At 43.0% G+C, this 13,731-nt stretch overlaps 1 protein-coding gene across 2 annotated transcripts in view; it reads right to left on the reverse strand.

Annotated features, from left to right (window-relative positions):
- The window catches only part of ENOX1 (ecto-NOX disulfide-thiol exchanger 1), a 626,117-nt gene extending 615,611 nt beyond the window's left edge, over positions 1–10,506 (reverse strand). For both annotated transcript variants that reach the window (XM_036300802.1, XM_036300801.1), the window contains exon 1: positions 10,375–10,506. The gene's annotated coding sequence lies outside the window, so the exon portion shown is untranslated. The remainder of the gene's footprint in view (positions 1–10,374) is intronic.
- Positions 10,507–13,731: the final 3,225 nt, after the last annotated feature.

The following is a 13,731-nucleotide window of genomic DNA, read 5'->3' on the forward strand; positions in this document are numbered from 1 at the left end:
CCCAGTCTCCCAGTCGAACTCCTGAGGGAACACTTTGCACATTACCCTTTTATATATATAGGTGCTGCTTGAGTCCCGTTTCCTTCTTCCAAAAGCATCCTTACTAACATTCTTACCATTGTTTTTGTTACAGAATCACATGTACTTCTATAGGAGATGAGGTAAAGGAGCCTGGTAATACATATTTAAAAAGCACTCTAGTGCAGCAAAGTGAAATGCCAGCAAAACCAAATCCTCAACTGGCAGAGGTCTGACCTGTGAACCAAAGTACATTCAGGACTGAGTCATGGGACCAACTTGCGAAAACAGGCATAAAGATATTAGACACGGCAATGAGGTCAGTAAGTACTACTAGCAGAAGATCAGGTAGACAAACTTGGTAAAAGAGGAGCTCAAGAATAGATTAACAAAGACAATAGGGGAAATTGCCAAAATGCCAAATATATTTGACAAAGAGAAATTAGTGTTATATTTGATAAAGGGAAATTAGTGTTTGGAAAACCAGAGACTAGGAAGGAAGGAACAGTCAGTAAAGGGACAGAGATTCCTAGGAGAAGGGCTGTACCTAAATACAGGTACTTTCTATTCTAACTGTAGCTGGCAACATTTTTGCAGTGGAAGAAACCAGAATGTCAGAAGAGGAAAACCTTATCAGATGTATATCATCGCCATGCTTTGAGGAACTGGGGAATGTCTAACTAGGAAAATAATAATGTCTTCAAGTATTTTTTCATGGAAGGAAATTTAATGTAGAGAATTGGTTGCCCAGGTGATGGAGGAGCAGAGAGCCTACTACAGGATACTGAGGTAATCCAGAGGCTGTCATGAGCAGGGAGCTGCTACCAACCCAGGCTAAAGAGACAACTGCAGCAGGTGGTGTTGCTGGAGTCCATGGGCCAAGTTCACTTGTGAGCAGCTAGAATCAGAGGTCTGTCAAGTATTAGCAGTGCTATAGAGGAGGCATTCCCACTGTCAGAGATGCCACAGGAGGCTAGAGGAAAGAAAACAAAAGGCAGGCTTCTAATAATCTCGTATATGAATACTTATACTCTGCCCTTCTCCCTGCTATCGCCCATGTGCCTCTCACATGGGAGCCAGCTGACTCAGAAATCTGGAAAAGCAACACGAAGAGGAAGAGGGAAGGGCGGGGAATACTGGAAGGGAAGGATAGAAATGCTGGTACAAGGAAGAGGAGTAACAATAGCTTTAACAAGCAAGCCTCTTTTACAACAGTCACACTTTTAAAAGGTTTTCTTAATGTCATATAATGGTAACCAAGGAATAAATAAAGTGAAAGCTACATTTGGCCAAATGCCCCGTGACCTTGCTGCCACGTTCAGGTGACCCCTGAGGATGTGCTGCAGAATCACAGTCTTGGAAGGGGGTTGAGGAATTTGTTCTATAGCACCTTTCTTCAGTTACAATTAAGCCAGTACTAGTCTAAACAAGTGAATTTTATTTTCAAAATTCTAGAATGGAAAAGGCTCTTTTCAAAATAAAATATCACCAGTATTAAATAGAAAAAAAATGCACATATGCACTTATGTAGACACAACACACCCAAATGAGTAGAAGTAAAAATGGAGAAATCTAAATGAGATTAGTGGATTATATCAATCAATATCCTGGTTGTGATATTGTACTATATAGGTTTGCAAGGTGTTACCATTGGGGGGAAATGGGTAAAGGGCACACAGGATCTCTTCTATTATTTCTCACAACTGCATATGAATCTATAATTATCAGCAAATAAAAATTTTAATTTAAAAAATCATAAATGGCCCGGCCAGCATTGCTCAGTGGTTGAGCATCGACCTATGAACCACGGGGTGACAGTTTGATTCCTGGTCAAGACACATGCCCAGGTTGTGGGCTCGATCTCCAGTAGCGGGTATGCAGAAGGCTGACTATCAATGATTCTCTCTCATCATTGATGTTTTTAATCTCTCTCCCACTCTCCTTTCCTCTCTGAAATCAATAAAAATATTTTAAATAAATAAATGATTAAAAAATTAAAAAACATAAATGTGTATAATATGCTAAATTAATAAGGCCTCTTCCTTTCACCATATTACACCCATAGTGCCTCCAGCCTCTTTACACTCATATGTTCAGTATTTCTACTGTCATGATTTGTTCTCACTGTCAAGTAAGGCCAGTGAGCTCCTTGCTGATCATTCAACAATTTCTCATAATTTGGTTTCCTCTTTGTCATTGGCTCAATTCTACTTTTGCAAAAAATATGACGGTCTCAGGGTGCTCTGTTTTCATTATTCAGTCTTTGCCTTTCTCACTAGACAAAGCCAGAGTATTAGTATTCATACATGAGACAATTAGAAGGCTGCCTGATCTTATTTCCCATCATCTAACAAGTTTAAACCTGCTCATTTCATAATTAAGCATTTAATTCAAAATGGTTCTCTTTATGGATTTATACTTTCCTCCTCCCACCCTCTGATCTCTTTGGGGAACTGGTGGCCTAAGACTGGGCAAGAGAAACTGCAGTCAAAAGCCTGGCATTCTGACAGAACAAGAGCAAAGAACCAGCCCCACCCCCAACTACCATTCAATCACTTAGCTAAAATACAGGATATTAGAGGATCAGGGGAAACAATAGACATAAGTGCATGCTAGGTCTTCCAGAAATTGATGGTAGATGAAAATTACCTCTTAGCCAAAAGTATGGGGGTGGGGGGCAGGGGGGAGAGGGGGGCGCCACCGTAATCACAAAGTGAACATGCATCACAGACATCTTCTAACTCTTCTTTCTACAATGCCACAATATGTATCTTTCTTCTTTTAATGATCTGGTAGTGAATTATTTATATTCTTTAATTTATTCTTTTACTTATGCCCAGAATCGCCCTACCTAAACCTAGTAATCCTGATCACAATTACAGGAAAGACAGAGGAGTCTCAGCCCTTCAAGGGGTTAGCCAAGCCTAACGGGCTGGGTAATGGTGCAGGACAGAGTGAATCCTGGTTTTGGATGGGCAGTGAGCTAAGTGACCACGTATCATAGGCCTCCATGCCATGCTGCCATGCAGATTCTTCAATATCACATGTTGAGTTCCTCCAGAAACAGACCTTGAGACATGATGTAAATGCAAGTTATTTATTTGGGAGGAATCATAGGAACTACTGGTAGAGGAAATGGAGGTAGTCAATAAAACAGGGTACTAGCAGACTGCCATTATGGACAACTGAGGCTCAGTTTCACTGGGGAACTCTGGGACACAGTGTAGAATGTGTGTCAATTATCGCACCTGAGAGTCCAGGATGCTAGTGCAGTACCACCCAGCTCTCTTTTGTCATTGTCTGAAGTCCACTTTTTAAAAAATATATATTTTATTGATTTTAGAGAGGAAGGGAGAGGGAGAGAGAGATAGAAACATCAATGATGAGGGAGAATCATTGATTGGCTGCCTCCTGCACGCCCCCTCCTGGGGATCAAGCCCGCAACCCAGGCATGTGCCCTTGGCCGGAATCAAACTTGGGACCCATCAGTCCGCAGGCTGACACTCTATCCATTGAGCCAAACCAGATAGGGCTGAAGTCCACTTTTGAGGCAATTTCCTTCATGGCCCTACCAAGCTGCCCCACATATGAGTGAGAAAGCCCTCAGGTGGAAAACGGTAGGTACCTGCTACAGATTTCTGCAGACATGTACTACAGCAGTGAGCATCTTGGCATATGAGCATGAAACTGACCATGTCTGTTCCACCAGGCCACTTCCCTGAAGATTTCGATTCAGTAGGTCTCGGGGGCAGGGACCCAGGAATCCGTACTGTAGCAAGCATTTCATGGGATTTCTTTGAATAGGTAGGTTGTAAAACACAGACATATCATTAAGTGCAAAATCTTTGGTGGGCTTTACTAGTTCCTCCATGGTCTGTCTCTTGCCCTGCTCTCCAGTCCTACTGACCACCCTGCATAGTCATTTGAAAACCACACTGAATGTATACACTTCCATGCAAGTAGTATATATTCTCTCCCATAAGCACAAACTGTGCCTTAACAATCTTTATGACAACTAGAGCCAAATACTATGCCATTCATATAGTAAATGCTCCATAAATGTTTGTTAAAGAAATAGTCCTAAAAGAAAATAATATGGTATTGTCTAAGTAGGTTTCCTGAGCAAAACTATCTTCCATATCAAAATAGTAGATACAATTCCACTAGTGAAACTAAACAAATATTGAGCACCTAGTATATGCAAGACACTCAAAAAAACACTGCAACCTTTTTTTAGCATGACCTTAACAAAGACTTTCTGATAAGAAACTGTTAATTAAATCCTACAAAGGAAAGAAACACCTAGAAAGTGGTAGAAAGCTGAAGGATTCTTCAAGAGGAACTGGAAGCTTGTCGGATTTTTCTTGCCTTGTGATTCTGCCAGGGTTTCCCCAAGAGACTTCACAAAGAGGGAGCAGGATAAAGAAGCAAGTCTTCTCTCAATGGCACTGAACTCTTGGTTGGGATGGTGACTTCTTCCAATGACCAGAAATGGGGAATCTAGATGGTCACCCTGGGCTCTAGCCCTTATGTGCACAACAGCCTCGGCAATTTTCAACCTTTTCAAGATGCTCTCTGGCAAATGAGACCAAAGAAGAGGTCATAAGTCACTAAAGACTTCATCGTGGCTTTTCTCCCAGTGTTTGGGATGTGAAGCACAGCACCTTGGCCACATTCCAGTCTGGATAATTACACTGTGGCTAGCAAGCTTTACCCTCCATGTCCAACTAAATAAAGTATTCCTTCGGACTAGCTGCCATAACCTTTGTTATGCTGCTGTGGGCTATTAAAGAGCTGGTCTGTACTCAGGATGGCTGTATTTGTGAAAAATCAATACCCCTAGTGTAACTTTCTATGCTAACAATAAATATATTCCAAAATATCACCGGCTAAGTTAATTATTTCTACCTTTTAATACAGTGTCAGAAACAATTTTAAAAACCACAGTAATATCTTCTCCATTTTTTCAACTTTATTCTTCATATAAATACAAATTGAGTTATTTACAACGTTGGAAAAAGAAGGAAGGCAAGTGCACAATCTATAAAACACACTGAGTTCCTACCAGGTGCCCGGCTCTGTTGTTGCAGGCACTGTTGTAAGGGCCATGAGTTACAGTCTCAGCATAAATTTAAAAATCTCCAACGGGAATAATTCAGTTTAATTCTTCCAAATGCTATTGCCTTTCTGAAAAAAAATGAATAAGTAGTAATTGCTTTTAAAAACGACCATACACAGGTTTCCCAATCAAATACTTTTATAATAAAAAACAAGAGTCTATAGGACCTTAAACTCAATATGTATGTGGGTATGTGTATGGAAATATATGTGTCTGAGAATGAGAAAACATACTTTCTTGGCTAGCCTGGAAGGTAGCAAATGGGATGATGCTTAGATGTGTATTTATTTGTTTCCTTGTTTTTAGTAATCATCCTATTTGTGTGGGTGAGAGTTTACAGGCTATAATAGCAGAAGCTGACATAAGAAAATTGAAAACGTAAATATCTCTTGCTTATGGCTTCTCTTTACTATATTAAAAAGGAACACAAATCAAGTTCTTTTGTGTTCGATCATAAGGATGAAAACAACAAAAAGGAAAAAATGTAAGTACTGTGTATGTGTTTGCATATATACATACAAACACATTATCTTGTACATGAAGGTAGGACAGGGAAGTTAGTTAAATTTCAAGATTGCAGTGGATTAAAGTAAAATGTGTGAACTACAGCATGTTGAATATGACACAATATGAAGAGAAATATATAGTTCAGAAATTTAAAAAAAAAAATAACATTAACCTTAAAATTCAAATTAATCCTAGAGAATTTAAAAAAAAAAAAAAAAGAAAAAAGAAAAAAAACTTGTCTTGGACAAACTCATAGCCAGACCTGTCTTGTTTTTTTTTGTTTTTTTAAAGAAATCAGTTGACATTCACTTGAAATCTGCCAAATTATTATTCTGCTTGAAAACCTTTCTAGCTAGAACAAGTTAATAGCAGACTTCTAAAACTAGGTTAAACATGCTGTAAATCAATTTATTCCCCCTACAAATCTGCTAAAGTGCATGCTTTTCTGGTGAAAATGGCTCTTCAACGGTACTTAATACTGTCACTCCATTGTTTCTCCAACCAGTCCAGTCCAAAATTTTCTACTTAAGGTGTCATATTAAAGTTAAATGCCTACCTTCACCATAAGTATTATCAAAGGATTATAAATTATTTAAAATAGCAATAAGAAACCTCAAAACACATCGCCCATGCAATATACTTCTTAAGTTAGAAGGGATGCTTAATAATACACATGTGATCCAAGTTTGCCTCCCCCAACAATCTATGCATTATCATGTTAGAGTTGAGAAACAATCTGCACTATTACCATCTCTCACAGATAAATGACTTGTCCTCCGCAAACAGGCTTCGGGTAACACTTGTGGCAAGACAGCTTTGATAAAAGACTGAAACAAGTATTATGCAATGACACAGTCCGTCTCACATACATTAAAGAGCCCAGATCACTACAACAACAGCATGTCTATCATGTTGCAGACAGAAGGCTGGAACCAGTGATTAATTAGCTGAAATGTTTAAACTCTTGCAGGTATACAAGCTGACCAACATAATCTTCAATCTCATCCCTGTTTAAAATTCACATAAAGAATAGTAGATCATTAAAGATTGTCCAAAGCTGTAAACAACTACCAAGGAAAAAGACTAGACTTCTCCAGTCTGGGGAGAGGTGGGAGTCTGCACTTTCAGAGGTTAAAGGCAGGATACACGTAATCCTAAACTACAGTCTAGTGCAGGGGTGGGCAAACTTTTTGACTCAAGGGCCACAATGGGTTCTTAAACTGGACCGGAGGGCAGGAACAAAAGCATGGATGGAGTGTTTGTGTGAACTAATATAAATTCAAAGTAAACATCATTACATAAAAGGGTACGGTCTTCTTTTTTCAATAGTTTTATGCATTTCAAACAGGCTGGATCTGGCCTGCAGGCAGTAGTTTGCCCACAGCTGGACAAAACTGAATTCTCACTCCAAATATCACCGGATTTTCTAAGTATCTTTATCAGGATAAATATCTTGGTTATAAATTTTATGTAAATAAAGAGCAACAACAAAGGAGGAGGAAATGAGGGGAAATTTTTTCAGTTGTGACCTGAGGGAAGACATTATGGAAATGGCTTTGTCCCCAGGGTCAAGTCACATCACCTCACTGTGCCTCAGGGTCTGAAAATTAAAGGGTTAGGCCAGAGCACCAATCTCTAATCTCCTCCTAGCAGTTAAAATCCAGCCATTTATTTAGGTATCATAGAGAGTTCCAAAGTTTTTGTAAAATTCTAAGAGCACCTATGGCAGCAGAAAATGTGCTTACTGAACTATAAAGGAAAGAATAAGAAGAGGCTAAACACTCCTCCCAATCTTGCATTTTTCAGTTTATACTGGACTAAAGAGGGCAACTGAAATTAGATGTTTCATTTCACCTCACAATAACAATATAATTCTTATTATAATAAAAGGTTTAAATATTCTTGTTTAAAAATCTCCAAAAAGCAACAGCTTCACTTTACGCAAATGAAACTTCGTAAATGTGTCTCATTTGAGGGTTGCAATTCCTGAGCTACAATATGAGTATCAGGATGTGGAAGCAGCTGTCACTGCTTTGTTTTTCATTCACAGTAAGTGGTTGCCAAGCAACAAAATACTATTGTCTGTTTCCATGATCTATTGGCCAATTCTACTGGTGATAATGCTTTCTACAGTTTAAAACAGGGCCACCTTTTGGACAAGAAGATGTAAGAAAATTTTCTAAGAATGATGGCAACGTATATATAAACAAACACACTGAATGTGTTCCAAAACTATATATATTAATATATAGCTGTGAGCTGATATACATGCATATATTTTGCATAGATGCATATGTGTGAATATATACATTCTTCTCCTGACTACTTCCAAATACATTATATTTGATAGGCCGAAAACTAGAATCTAAATCCCTGAGGGCAAATCAAGGCATGACTTAAAGATATGAAAACATAGTAGAAATTATTTTCTCAACAATAGCAATAATTTCCAATTTGCCAGTTGTATCAAATTCATACAGTCAGAATATTCTGTCTACTTATATAAAATAATGAATGGAAAGCCTTTACTATATACTTCAGAATCATCTAACATTTAATATGCTACTTTACCTAATATCATGTGCTACCACTGTGTACAAAGATAATAATTCAAATGGGAAAATTCAGTTGCTGTTTACACCTAAAAATCTTAAAATATATTCTTTTTTTTTAATAATTGAATTATTCTCCCTGGAATAGCCTCATGTGATTCCCACTTTGTTTTGATATGGGTCCCTGGGGAATAACAGTCATGCTATGTTACTCTTGCATATTTTACTAGCTTACAAATAAAATAACACACAGTGTACTCAATATAAAGTTGTCAACATTAACTTGCATCAGTTGCTGTTTGTTTTGCGACATGGCTTCTAACGATAAGAATTACAATATTCTTGATGTACAGACACAGCATCAAAACAGCCTGAAGGAATTAAGGCTTCAAAATGCTAGAGCCAATCACACTTTGAAATGAAGAGAAATCAGTATTATTTATGCATACTCATATACTTCAGCAAGGGCCCTAAATAATGACAGAACAACCTTTGGATTTTATGCAATGCTCACCAGCCTTCCCTCACAATATTTCAAAAGCACTCTAACTTACCTATTTTAGTGCGTCCCTCAGAGAAGCCTTTGAAATTCTTTTTGAAATCCATTACTAGTTGCAAATCTATATATTACAAGAAATTGGAATAAGCAAAATCCACTAAATGGATTGACATTATTACTATAAAGTCTCCAAGGGCAAAACAGAAATTAAGTATGTTAATAACGAACTAAATACTAGCTCAAAATTACCACTTTCCCAGACGGAATCCTCTTCAAAGTCACTTACCTCCACCTCCCAGGACCGCCTGTCTGGGTTTCTCTTTCACATCTCACTCCACAAATGACCCACTTCCTTCTCCCTCAGCTTCCCAAGCTTGCTCACCTGTCTCTCCTCCAAACAACAATTTCCTTCCCACCTTTTCAAACCCTCTTCAGAGCCCTTACGCACCCATTACTGTCTCCAAACTACTGGACTCAAACGCGCAGCCCAGTTTGCCATGAACCTCCCACACAGTTTCCTTCATTCCTCTAGATCTGCTTTTAAAAATCACTGCCAGCGAACAAATACAATGTTAATAAAAGTAGGGTTACAGGCCAATTTTTCATGTTACAGCAGTAAAATGTTGAGAAAGAGACAGAAAAGGAGAAAAGCAGGAGTGTATGTGGAGGAAAGAGGGTGGTTGAGTAGCTATACACAATGGGACGGGAGGATCCCACCCAAGCAGCGTGGCTACCTGTAGACCCCACTTCCCCCATGCGCACGCCTGGGGATGACAACTACAACACACAGATCCACCCCCGCTCCGAAAAGGAGGCCGGGTTACCCCTTTAGCCAATCAGGTCCTGCGAGCCCCGGGTGTCCAACCTATGGGGTGGCCGTGGCCGTGAAGGAGGAGAAGGGTGGTCGGGGATGGGCCGCGTCTGTCTATGGGAGGCGCGCACGTGTCGAGTCCCGGTAGGTGGGAAGTCGGAGAGGCGCGGGTTCTGCACCCTGGCAGCTTCCGAGTCCAACTGTTCCCTGCCTCTTTTTGCCTTGGGTTCGGCAGGGCAGGACCTGCTCCCACCGAGGAGGACCCATCCACGGTGTCTGAGTTACCCGCGTTAAGGGGACAGTCACCAATAACAACAATAGTACCTAGCGCAGGCTAGCAAGGAGGAAAGTTTCTGGCCCGCACCAGAGCCGAGTCCGCCAAGGCAGGGAGGACAAGGGATGCAGGGCAGGAGGGTGGCAACCTGGAAAGAAGAGGGCAGCGGGAGGGTGGCGGGAGCAGGACGCAGTCCCGTGTGCGGTTCCGGGGGCGATGGGAGGCGGGGTGCGCTGTCCAAGGTGCACGGGAGGTAGGAGGCGCGCGGCGGGTGCGGAGCTCGGAGCCAACACTGGCTGCCCGCAGCGGGGAGAGAGGCGAACAGCTGTCTGGGGCGCCGGACACCCCCGGGCTCATAAAAGTGACAGAGCTGGCACTGGGGGAGGGCGAAGAAAGGCTCGGGGGTGTTGCCCAAGCCCCCACACTTCCAAACACCCACCCTACCAGCCTCACCTCTAGCTCCAGCCACCTCCCCCCGCCCCTGCCCTCTCCTCCCCAAGCCTGGACCCCGGCGCCTTGGCGGGGGCGGGGTTGGGGAAGCCCGGCTCCAACACCGGACGCTCCAGGGATGCTGCGGGCCCCGGAGCTGCTTACCTGGGGCCGTGATACCGGGAGCGGAGACAGCCCGTCGCGCGGAGCCGGGCGCCGGGCGCGGCTCCTCCTCGTCTCGGTGTCCTCCTCCGCTTCTCCCGGACTCCGTCCAGGGCACGGAGCTGCGAGAAGGGGCCGGGCTGCAGCCACGGTTCCGTCCGCCGCCTCCGCCGCCGCTGCCGCAGACAGAGGACGCCCCGTGGCGGCTGGAAGCCTGTGTGAGTAGCGGCGCCCGAAAGAGTGGGCTCTGCTGAGCGGCGCTGGAGACTCCGCGACTCGGGGCTCGCGCACGCGCGCCTGCAAGTGGGAGTGTGTGTCTGTGCGCGCGCGCCCACGGGGTGGGGGAGTCGCGAGGGGAGGGGAAGGGAGGCCGAGATGCTCGTAGGGACCGAGGCGAAATTCTTCACCCCCGGAAATCCGTCAACCTGGGAAGAAGGATGGACCGAGCGTCTCGCCTAAAGGAGCTGCCCGCGGGGCGGCGGCAGAGGGGGAGGGGAAGGCAGCCGGCGCGCGCGGGCTCCGGATCGAGCGGGGCTGAGCCGAGCGAAGCGCTCGGAGCCACGGGTGCAGCGGAGGCGGCGCCCAAAGCCCACTGTCGCGCTGCCCTTTCTAGGAGGGGCAGAGCCGCTCGCTCACGCCACCGCTGTCCGGACTCTGGCTGGGTGCGGGAGGGTACGGGTGGGGGGACAGCAATGGGGACCCCACGGTTACCACTGCAACACTGGGGGCGCCGGGACCAATGAGGGGCCGGGCGGAGGACCCGGGCGCACGTGGCAGCTTGCTGGCTGGAGCCGGCTGGTGCGAGGGCTGCAGGCGTGGAGTGGGCGGTGGAATCCGGCCGAGCGGGGCCCACCGCCTGGCCTGAGTACAGGATGCGGAGCGGGGAGCCGGGAGGAGGTCGACGGAGGATGCTGTCAGCTTACACGGTTGGGTAGCTGGGGGTGCTTCTCACTCCAGGTGGAATGTTGCCCTTTTTCCTTCTTGGAGGCCACTTTTCCTCCAAGTTATCCACATCCCAGGTAAAAGTGCCAGCCTCCTTTGTTCGGATTCAGCTAACTGTGCAGACAGCTGATCGGTGCTTCTTTGAAGTCAGGCTCCTTAGAGAAAGGGCTAGTGTGGCCACCGGGGCGCCTTTAGCCCCTTAAAACCCCTAACTCATTCATCTGCCACACTGTATAACTTAGAAATAATATTTTCAAGCACATTTACATGCCCTGTCTCCTTAAGGATGTTTTGCCCTAGCAGTATCCTTTTCCATGTTTACTGAAAATACTGAGTACAATTTTATTCACCCAAGAATTTCTCGAAGGGTCATAGGTCTGGGGATACTTGAAATAGCCCTCCTTTCAGGAATCCTCTGGCCAGGGATTACGTTTTGCCTCCTCTTGCATGCCCTCCAGTATTTAGCACAGTACCGTGTACTCTGTGTGTTCTCTATAAATGTTGAATGAAAAACATTGTTTTCCATCTTCATGTATCCTGAAGGCAAAGACTTGGGTCCTGGGAAAGTCATTACTACCCAACCAGGCTTGCATGATTTTAACTTATGCCATTTCCCTGTGTGTGTAGCTATTTTCCCCTCTGGAGGCCAGAGCCCCAGTGCAAAGAAAGACAACAGAGATTACTGATCCATTGTGCAACCTTCCCAGAGGGTGCAAGCAGAGCGCACTCTGCAGGGAATCCAATGGGATACCCTGGGCGGGAGAAAGCTAAGGGTGCTTTATTTCAGCTCTGGGGAAATCTAATCTCTGGAAGCATGGATGTCACCATTTATTAGCAGTTTGTAATGTCCCTTCTAGATTAGAAGGACAGGAGACGTCTTTTAAGAGAAATGCACCTTTCTAAAGGCTTGTCAGGTACAAGCTTTTCTCTTGTAAGGAGCATTACTTCGTGGCCATTCGCCAACACAACCAGGGTTACCCTAGACTACTAATTCTGCTGAAGCACCAAGCCCACATGCTTCAACCTTGGCATTTCTACAATCATACTCTTAGAAGCAAAAGTCCTCAATTTTACATTCCAGGCTAAATTTCAATTCCTTTGAACTTAGGCCCTTCTATGAGCTGCTTCTCTCTCCACTCATGAGATCACAGCTTTGAAATATAACTGAAATAAAGTGAAAATTAAAATGGATTTATTTGGGTGCTGCCTGTGTTCTTAGTGGGGGTTCCTTTAAATGGCTTCTCTTCTGTCACTCAATTTACAATCTTCTTAGAAGCCATTTACTGTGATATGGAATTCCTGTGCCTGTTTGTTATGTTAAAACCTCAGATATTTAAATTTTTTATTTGAAAGGAAGCTCTGGAACTTACAGCAGGAGCAGAAAAACTCTGATAACCAAAATGGACTCAATAACCAACCATTAAAATGGGTATACAACATAATCTTCCAAAATAATTTTAAAGCTTTGTTTTCCTTAGGAAGTTCCCTTTAGGATTTCAACAGCATGTCACATGCTTTTCTTACTTGTGAAATTGAAGACTGTAACAGAGCCCTGTCTTCCCTGATGACCACCAAGGGGAGCAGTCTTGTCTTTGTAAAAATAAATACATCTATTCACAAGAAGCCAACGTTTGAAAATAAGAATGTAGACTTAAAACAATCTCAACCTATATTCATTTAAAAGATAAACAATAGAAAGAATAAACAATAGCACTATAAGATATATAGTATTTCTGACCCACTTAAAGGTAAAAGTTGGAACAGCTAAGATTAAAATACTATAAACCATACCCCTTCATGTTACTTAAACACTAAATATAATAAAATGTACTGCTGCCCTAGCCGGTTTTGGTCAGTGGATAGAGCATCAGCCTGCAAACTGAAAGGTCCCAGGTTCGATTCTGGTCAAGGGCACATGCCTGGGTTGTTGGCTCGATCCCCAGTGGGGGACTTGCAGGAGGCAGCCAATCCATGATTCTCTCTCATCATGGATGTTTCTATCTCTCCCTCCCTCTTCCTTCCTCTCTGAAATCAATAAAAAAATATATATTAATAAAATAGAGTAAAAAAATGTACTGCTAAAAATGCATTTTTATATGTTATTATCATTTGGATTGAGAATCAGTAGCATAATTATAAAGGTTTGATTTTTCTTCCTAAAAAGGGAATGTTCCTTAGTATAACTGCTTTTTTTCAATTTGTAGCAGTGCAATAAACTAGTCAAATATTAACTTCCTTAAAAACACATTATTGGGAAAGGGTGGGGTGTGTAGAGAAACACTTTAAACTGATTTGATCACAACTAACTAATCTTTTATGTCAGTGTATGTTAAAAAAAAACCCAAAAGCTTTCTACCTCTGAAGACTGGTGAGTTTAGGCTGTGAGGTGTACCATAAATTCATGCTGAGAGCAGATTG

Source organism: Myotis myotis, unplaced genomic scaffold (genome assembly GCF_014108235.1).
Source record: "Myotis myotis isolate mMyoMyo1 unplaced genomic scaffold, mMyoMyo1.p scaffold_m19_p_3, whole genome shotgun sequence".
Classification (NCBI taxonomy): Eukaryota; Metazoa; Chordata; class Mammalia; order Chiroptera; family Vespertilionidae; genus Myotis; species Myotis myotis.